The sequence below is a fragment of the Marmota flaviventris genome, chromosome 5 (assembly GCF_047511675.1).
Source record: "Marmota flaviventris isolate mMarFla1 chromosome 5, mMarFla1.hap1, whole genome shotgun sequence".
Taxonomy (NCBI): domain Eukaryota; kingdom Metazoa; phylum Chordata; class Mammalia; order Rodentia; family Sciuridae; genus Marmota; species Marmota flaviventris.
The window spans coordinates 44,849,128-44,858,340 of NC_092502.1; the positions used below are offsets into that span (position 1 = coordinate 44,849,128).

Sequence of the window (9,213 nt, forward strand, 5' to 3'; positions counted from 1 at the left end):
AAAGTACAAACCATTGATGCACTCAATAACATAGACGACGTTCAAAATAATTATGCTTATCTAAAAATAACAAATTTTAAAAAGAGGGCAAAAGATAAAATAATAATTGTTAGGTGCAGGACAGGCTGAGTAAGCTGTCTGCAGGGCATGCCAAACAAAGTTAGCTGCAGGATGACCTGGACACTCAAACCCTCTGTCTGGTTCTTCATCACCTAATTTGCTTCAAGCCCAAACGCCCAAGCCCCCACTCAAGGCTGAACACTTCGCCCCCCTGCTCAAGGCTGAACACTCAACCCTCCTTGTGCCAATAAGGCAGCTTGCAGACCCAGAGACCCCATTAGATTTGGGCTATAGTAACTCCTTCCTGCTGGCCCACTCTCTCTTGCTCTTGCTCTTGCTCTCTTGCTGTTGCTCTCTCTGTCTCCCACTCTTGCTTACGCTCTCCCTTGCTCTCTCTTTCTTCTTCTCTCTCTCTCTTTCTCTTTCTCTCTTTGCTCCTCTGTTGCACTGCTGCAATAAAGATCTCTTGGTTGCTCCAAGTGTTGTGGTCACTTTCCTTTCAAAATTAATCTACAGTGACAGAAGTAGCAGCGGTGTTCTTACTGAGATTAGAGGGAAGGATCACAGCGAGGCAGGAGGAAACCTTTACAAGTGACTATCTTTGTAAAAGAATTTCAAACAACAACAATGCCATCAGAGCGAGACTCCAGATTTCCTTTTCTTCCTCCCTCCCCATTCTTTTATTGTTGTTACTTCTCTCCCTTCTCCCAAACACTGGCTAACAAATTACAAGAATTGCAAAAGTGGCACTCCAGAAAATTGTTTTGATAGTTTCCTGGATGAGAGCAAAGCAAGGATACTAAGCAAGATGCACAACAAAATAAAATTTAAAAATCAAAGGGAAACTCTCCTATCTCTAGTTATTTCAGCTGCAAGATTTGCTGCAGTTAACGACTAAAATTCAGTTCAACTGTTGCACAAAGACATGTCTCCCTCTCTTCTCCTTACCCCATGAAACTCCAACCCTGCTTCAGCCAGAAATTACCTGTCTTTAAATGTTCCTTGACACACATCCTGGCAAAAAGCTTTGAACTCCTTCTTGGGTCACTTTAACTTAAACATTTCACATCTTGATTACAGTGATGTCATATACATCTATCAAAGCATATCAAATAAGATAGATTAAACATGTGTGTTGATTATACTTCAATAAGGGGTTTCTGTTATTTGTTGTCGTCTGTTTTGTTTTGTTTTTATAGTGCTACCTAAAAGGAGGGAAATCAGATAGAAGCATCCAAATCTGAGAGCCACAAACTGACAAGGACTGGGGACCACCAGATTATTCCCCAGAGCCCCTGTGGGGCCCAAAGCCTGTTCTGTGCAAGATTTGTCCCAGACAAATTTGTCCTCAGCTCTGCACCAGAAACCCTCCCCTCTCCTACTGGAAGGTGATTACCCCAGTGAAAACTCATCTCCGCCTGCAACAGGGAGCTGTAGTGCTCTCCTCTTGTGGCTTCATTAGCCATTGCTTAGCCAGCTTTGTTGAGTCCCCTGGAGGCCTGAAATAACTGCCAGATCATAGCCAGATTGACAAAACCAGACTCTATTCTCAAATTTCTTCGTGAAACTGTGATTATTGTTTTTTCAAGAACAAATGTATCGCAGACCTAGAAAAATAAAGTAAGAAAAGACACGGGCATAAGCTCTTGACACCTTCCCTTGATGGTTTGAGCTACAGTTTCTAATTCTACAAATACAAAGACCAAAGTGCACGGCTTTGCCCTTGGGGAAAAAAAAAAACAAAAAACATGAATCCTTGTGTGGCACTGGCACCAAAAGAAACAAGAAAAGGTAGGGGATCCAACTCCCTTGTTCTGACTCAAGGCCTTTTTATACTTGGCCCAACCACAAACAGAGGAATGAACTCACAACCAGTTGAGTGGCTGACAATTAGTGTGTGCGGTCACTTTCCTATGGGATGGAGAGAGGCTCCAATGATGCATTTAAAAGACACCTTGTTGAATTACCAGGAAAAAGAAAATGAGCAGGGGGCTGGGGGTGGGATGTAGCTCAGTGGTAGAGCCCTTGCCTAGCATGCAGGAGGCCCTGGGTTCAATCCCCAGTCATGCACACACAAAGCAGAAAGTGGGAGGTGAAGTAGGACAGCAAAGACTAGACACCGGGGGAATCTTCAGGAAGCAGGTGTATTGGCTGCAGCCAGGGGGTCCAGAGTGTGGCTCATGCCTGACACGTTCTCTGGACAGAGATTTTAGACATTCTTTGAACTTTATACCCAGTGAGGGCCTAGGGGGTCTTAGAGGTTCACATGACAAGTACTGTCTGTTCCAGCCCCTGGACCAGACACAGGGTTCACAAGTTTTTACCAAGAAAACAGAGATAATATCTTTCAGACTCTACTATCACACCTTTTGTGTGCAAGCCTGGCATTTACAAAAAAGAGGAAGCTTCAAACCACAGTGCCTTCTGCAGACATCCTGCCTGCTGATACTCTTTGTAAAAATCTCTCTGATGAGAGGAGACGCTTAATTATGGCAAGAGTCTTCTGGGTGGGGGTGGGGTCTCTGGCCTGCTTCAAAGAATCCTGCTATTCCTCAAGACTAGGGAAGATTTAGAGGTACATGAACCTCTGCTGATATAGACAAATACATGGATATGAACTACAGGGAGTAAACCGCAGTCCGGCTGCAGCAAAATAACCGGGGGTGACGAGCAACTTGTGTACATTGATACAGCAGGAGTGGGAGCCGTTTATTGTAGGACAGGAGAGGTATATATACATTACACACAGCCTATCTTAATTAACAAAAAACAGATACAGCAGTCAACCAATAAGGGATCTCCACACTTAATGGCTCGCTGGCGTTACTTCACAAACCACTCCCTCTGGCAAAATGCCAGGCGCCATCCTGACTTGTTTACAGACCCTAACAAGGGAGAACTCACCATTTTAAATAGAACTAATATACCCTGGAATCCCTCAGGTGTTAATCCACTTGTTCATCAGAAATGTTTGCATTATACTGACATCATACTGGCCCTGTGAAGATGATGTAGTCCCAGAGAGGAAAGGAGGGGAGGGGGAAGTGCTGAGGAGGGATATGGGTCAAATTAGATCATTATATTATGCACACATAACAACAAATCCCACCATTATGTACAACTATAAAGCACCAATAAAAAATGTGGAGAAAAGGAGAAAGGAAGGAAAGAAAGAAGAAAGGAAGAAAGGCCGTGAACCAGGCAGCCATCTTATCCATAGCAGTGTCTTCTGATTGCTTCCATCCTTAAATAATAAGCACTGAGTCTTCTCAGAAAAAAAAAAAAAAAAGATTAAGTAGAACATAGCCACAAAGTGAATTTGCTGGTTCTTTACTAAACCACCTGATTCCAGATAGCATGGAAGGGTAAACGCTTTGCAGAACAAACCTTTTGCCAACGCCTGGACATATCATCAGGTAGTGTTATGCTCGAATTCGGGACCCCCAAAAGACCACCAGAGACCAAGATCGATGTAAGCAGCAAAGAGGTGTTTATTGTGAGCTAGCTCGGTCCTCCGCACACACAGCAACTGATGACGCTGAGAGGCCCCAAGCCCAGGGTTTGCAGCAGTTTTATACACTCCCTGAGGAAGACAGGGACTTCACATACATCATAGCATCTCTTAGCAAATCATCACACACCGCAGGAAAATTATAAAACATGATTAGCACATTCACTGGTGGGAACAAGTTGGGTAAGGGTGATTGGTTAGTACAAAAGAGGGATTCCTTTGAACTGACTGCTTTAAACCACGAGGGGTGTACGTGCTGAACTACATGGTTTCCAAACGTGTTATCAACTACTGGGAGGGTCATCTGGCATCCCAGGTATTTTCCCTGTCTCATGCTGATTGGTGGTTGCTAAGGGGTTGCTATGGGTCCTCACCTAGCCTGACTGAGTCAGGGACACCTGGCTCCACAGATCTTTCTTGTTATTTGTAGATAAACAATTCAGCAGGGTGGGTATGTGCCTAGGAGGGCTCTCTGGGTCTTTCCAAGGACAAGGGTCACACACCCTTTCTTGGACAGGCTTTGCTCTGAGGTACAGGCTGGTTTTTCAGTAGTTTAAATGTGATTGGTCCTGTGTCCTGTCATCTACATTAGGGGTTTGACACTTCCTTCCAGTCAACAGAGGGAAGGTCTGTAGGTCTATCTTATCTGGCCGTACTGAAGTTAGATGGCTTATGAGAAATAAAATCTCTCAGGCACAGTATTTCCTCTTGTTCACACCTCTTGGTTTGTCTATGAGATGTTAAAGTCTTAATTGAGATGTTAAGGAAATATTCTTTACATATGCTGAATACAATATTTTTAGGGAGAAAGCCCTTCCTGAGTTGAGAAAGAAAGAAATCAGAGAAAGGTAGTAAATTCACTTTAAGCTCAATCAAAACAGGAAAAAATTAACAATATTAAAAGAAACCATATTGAACTCCTGAGCACAGACAGTAAGCTGCTCACGTTCATCTTACAGCGATCCACTTCCTGTGCTGACCATAGCCCTTGCTTCTCTGCAGGTGGCTTGTTTTAAAACTGACATGTTTTCCTCCTTCATCTTCTCCCTCTCCCCTTCCCTAACCACAGGTGAAGCAAGATTAACCTTCTCTTTCTAGGTGGAGTTATCTATGCTTCAGATTAGGGACCACAGGAGTGAAGGAATCCAGAACTTGGGGACTAGACCTGTGGATCCAAGAAATGACTGTCTCTCAAGGCTATGAATGAATGATGAGTCCTGACAGGGCACAGCTGGAGTGCAGCCTTTGAATCTCCTCTTCAAAAGCCCACTGCACACACCTGTAAACCCAGCAGCTCAGGAGGCTGAGGCAGGAGGATCACAAGTTCAAAGCCAGCCTCAGCAGTTTAAGCAATTTGGCAAGACCCTGTCAACAACAACAAAAAAAGGGCTGGGGGTGTGGCTCAGTGACTAAGCACCCCTGGGTTCACTTTCTGATAAAAAAAAAAAATGAATCCCACTGACACCCCCCCACACACTATTAGTTAGCATCACAGCCTCTAGAACATAAGTCCCCTCTGTTTCTCCTTTTCTTGCAAAGCAATAAAATCTATCCTTTGTCTCAAAACTTTGTTCTTGTTATTTGATTAGCATAAAGGACAAGGACCTAGCTTTCCATATTATTCACAACCTAATAATCTCTGGGTCTCCCTGTAATTCCTCTCCTCAAATCCTACTTAAGCTTGTTTTTACAATTTCTCACTTTGTCACCAGAGGGGTTCCCTCCAGAAGAGGGGGGCTTTGATTCAGAACAAGTAGAAATCTTGGAGTACATGACAGAAATGAATTTCAACATGTGTCAGAGACACAGACAGATTAATTTAAAAAACAGATATAAGAATTTGGGCCATCTTCAAAGGAACAGACAGCATCCCATTGGTCCAAGGTGTTAATATTTATAGAGGGACAGTAGCTAGGGGCTGAATGAAGAGGAGACAGGGCATAATTACACAATGACAATCCAGTTCCTCTAGCCTTTACACATTGCCCTCAAGTTACTTTTTGCAGGGATGGGGCAAGGGCTTGGGTCAAGATCACAGGTGAAGGACCTGGGCTAGGAATGCTTATTTGTATTTCAAAGGTTCATGAGAATTTCCTGCATCCCAATAGCTCAGGGGCACTTTTTTTTTTTTAGAAAAAAATTATGGAACTTTAATTTTATTATTTTGCATTATCATAGATAGTAATAACAGAAATAATCAATAGTTGCTAAAAATAGATGTGGATTAATGCCGAACAGAATATTCATATCCTCATAAAGACTCATAAAGTAAATAAAGTAATATATTCTTTAAATAAACACATGAGTAAAATTTACAAGCTAATAAGATTTTTTTAAACAAAACTTATGCAATAGATACATAATAGAGATAACAGTTTTGCATATAATTGAACCACACATCACCAATAACGGGACAAACTGACATCTTCTTCTTTAAGAAAGACATGAAAATTGCTTTGCAGTTTTCCTGCTGAAAATATTTAACCTCAGTCAAATCAGGAGAAAGAAAATTTAGAATGTCCTTATTGAAGTCTTTTGCCCAACTGGAGACCACTTGAGTGGAAACAATGAATACTGAGATATATTCTCTTTCGTCTTTTTCTGTATTCCAAATTCCTATCTCAACTGGAGAATTCTGACTCATCCTCCAAACTCCCCCTCCATATTCCACACTCGAGGTGAATGGGACGACAACCTCAAGTGCACAGCGTATTGAAAAACCAGCCTCTACCTCAGAGCAAAGCCTGTCCAAGGAAGGGACATGACCTTTGTCCTTGGAAAGACCCACAGAGCACTCCTAGGCACATTCCCACCCTGCTAAATTGTTTATCTACAAATAACAGGAGAGATCTGCTGCGCCAGGTGTCCCTGACTCAGTCAGGCTAGGTGGGGATCCATAGCAGCCCCCTAGCAGCCACCAATCAGCATGAGACAGGGAAATACCTGGGATGTCAGATGACCCTCTCAGTAGTTTATGGTGTTGGGAAACCATGTAGTTCAGCACAAACAACCCACTTGGCTTAAACCAATCAGTTCAAATGGATCCCCCTCTTGTAGTAACCAATCACTCCTACTAAACTTGTTCCCGCCAGTGAATGTGCTAATCATGTTTTAGAGTTGTTTTATGATTTTCCCACAATGTGTGATGATTTGCTAAGAGATCCTATGATGTATGTGAAGTCCCTGCCTTCCCCAAAGAGTGTATAAAACTGCTGCAAACCCTGGGTTCGGCGCCTCTCAGCGTCACTGTGTGTGTGTGGGGAGGACCGAGCTAGCTCGCAATAAACACTTACATGGATCTTGATCTCTGGTGGTCTTTTGGGGGTCCGGAATTCGAGCATAACAGTATAGCACACCCAATATACATGACCATGCAGCACAGCACTCACGTTTTAAAGCAGTACTCTGCACTCCCCATACCAATCACCTCCACTAGACTGCAGGCTGCTAGAGGACAGGCTGCTAGAGGAGGGTTATAGAACAAAGTAGTTAAAGGGAGAAATGCTGTAGTCAATTTGCCGAGTACCCGTTGTGCTCCAACAATTAAAGGCTATGACATGAAAATGGTAGAAACTGAGCTTTCCTCATAAGGCTGGCTAGGAGGCTTACCAGAGAAAAACATAGGAAATATTAAACTAATACAGGAGCAGAGTATATGCTCAGCATGAGTTAGCTGCTTTTACTATTTTATTCATCTGTATATTCCCAGCATTTTGAACACTGACTAGAACCTAGTAGCTGCTCTGTGAATTTTTAATGAGTGCATATATCTATCAATAAACAAAAAACAAGCTTTGCCTCTTACAAAATAAAAAATGCTATAGAAAGATCCTTTTTTTGCCCCAGTGTTTGAACTTGTTTTCCTATATCCTGTATGTGTTCAAAAGTGGCAAGAAAGGAAGGAGAGGGTGGGGGAACAGAAAGTGAAAATAAACTTGTAAATAGAAAAGGACCGTGCAGAAGACACGAACTAAACATGGAAAATGAAAACTAAACTGGCACCTATTTATTTATTTTTCAATGTGGGGAGAAACAGGGGAAAAAAGAAGGAACAGAAGTATCCAGAGAAATGGTTGAAGGAAAGAAAGGAATACAGCTATCTATAAGCCACCCAAGGCTTTCATTTTATTGTCTCAGCCTGCAGATGTCCAAGGCCTCATTGGCTCCTTCTCTTTCTCCTCCTTTTTTTTCCTCATTATCCTGCTCACTTCTCAGGGGAAGTGTGTCTTCAGCTCTGGAAGGACAACTCCAGCAGGAGTTGCTTGTCCACTGGGTCTTGCTGTGGACTGGGGAACTTCCCTTCCACTCATGACACTTTTTCATAGGTTTCATTTGCAGTGACCAATTCTCCATTTGTTTGCTTTATTTTGTTAGAAAAAAAAATGAACAGGGGAAAAAAAAAAAAAAAAAAAAAAAAAATATATATATATATATATATATATATATATATATTTATTATAAGAAGACTACATTAGGAGCAGGTATCTACACTGGGGAATTTCTCTGCTTCAAAATGAAATTGGGTTAATTGAGAAAGGCATGGAGAAACACTGAAGCCCAATTAACAAAACCTAAATCTCTCAATTATCAAGGTAATTGTTAAATAGCTTTGGGGCAGCACTCAGTGCTTCAGAAAGGAGATCACTTGTCACAGGCTTAGAGAATGATTTAAAATTCTTTTCACTCCCCACATACCCCACCACCACCACCACCATGAAAAGGAGCCTAGAAAGCTTAGGAGAAGGAGCCCAGAAGTGCAAAAAGAGATTTCAAGAAGTGTGGATACAACACACATATAACACACGGGGGGGGGGGGGTGGGTGGGGGGGGGCGGGGGAAGGCCAGGAGAGCACCTCCTGAATGCTTCCAAGGAGCGCAGGAGAAATCTGTCCCACCAGTGGAACTTTATTCTAGGGATGTCACCCAGTGTCAAAACCTTACTAGGCAGAGGACATTCTTGACCACCCATCCTAGATTTCTGTCTACTTGTTCTACTCCTTAGCTGCACAGTTATTAGTCCTTTTTAAATATGATATTCGTTCTTAACTTTCTACAATTATGACAGCACTTGCCCTTGATACTTTTCTAATGATTTTAGAATAAAGACATAATCTCTATGAAGTTAAAGAGGAGGGGGTAGAGAAAGGCAAAAGAAAAAAGGCTTTCCAGGGCTTGATTTCCCAGTAAGAAGGAGGCTGTCCTCTTACAGGACCAGGACCTGTGGTTCTGACCTTGGAATTTTGGTGAAAGCAGAAGGTCCTAAGGCTAAAACTCCAAAGAACTGGGAGGAACCACACAGTCCCTGAGGGTATAACCACCCTGTCACGAAGAAGCCACTTTGCTCATAAGGAGCACTCAGTCCTTGCCATCATAGAACAAACCACCATCTGCCACCTCCCAGCTCCCTGCACAGTCTGTACTCTCTGGCTTCCAGACGGTGTGGCGGGTAGGGGAGCCCAGCTGTTCTTGCCCTGTGAAGACCCAGGCAACCTCTGCACATGAGCAGAGTGCCCTGATGTCCCCACCCATGGGCGCACTGGGCTCAGTTCTCTGTGCACTCCCCCAGGCATCTGGCTGGGTGGTGGGGACCCTCATGATGCTGTGTTTTTCCTGGAGGGCTTCGCTGTCCACCATGTGGATTT

General features: G+C 43.1%; 1 non-coding gene across 1 annotated transcript; it reads left to right on the forward strand.

Moving 5' to 3' along the window:
• The first annotated feature begins 2,058 nt into the window (after positions 1–2,058).
• Trnaa-agc (transfer RNA alanine (anticodon AGC)) lies at positions 2,059–2,132 on the forward strand. Its single transcript has one exon. It is a non-coding gene; the product is annotated as a tRNA-Ala (tRNA).
• Positions 2,133–9,213: the final 7,081 nt, after the last annotated feature.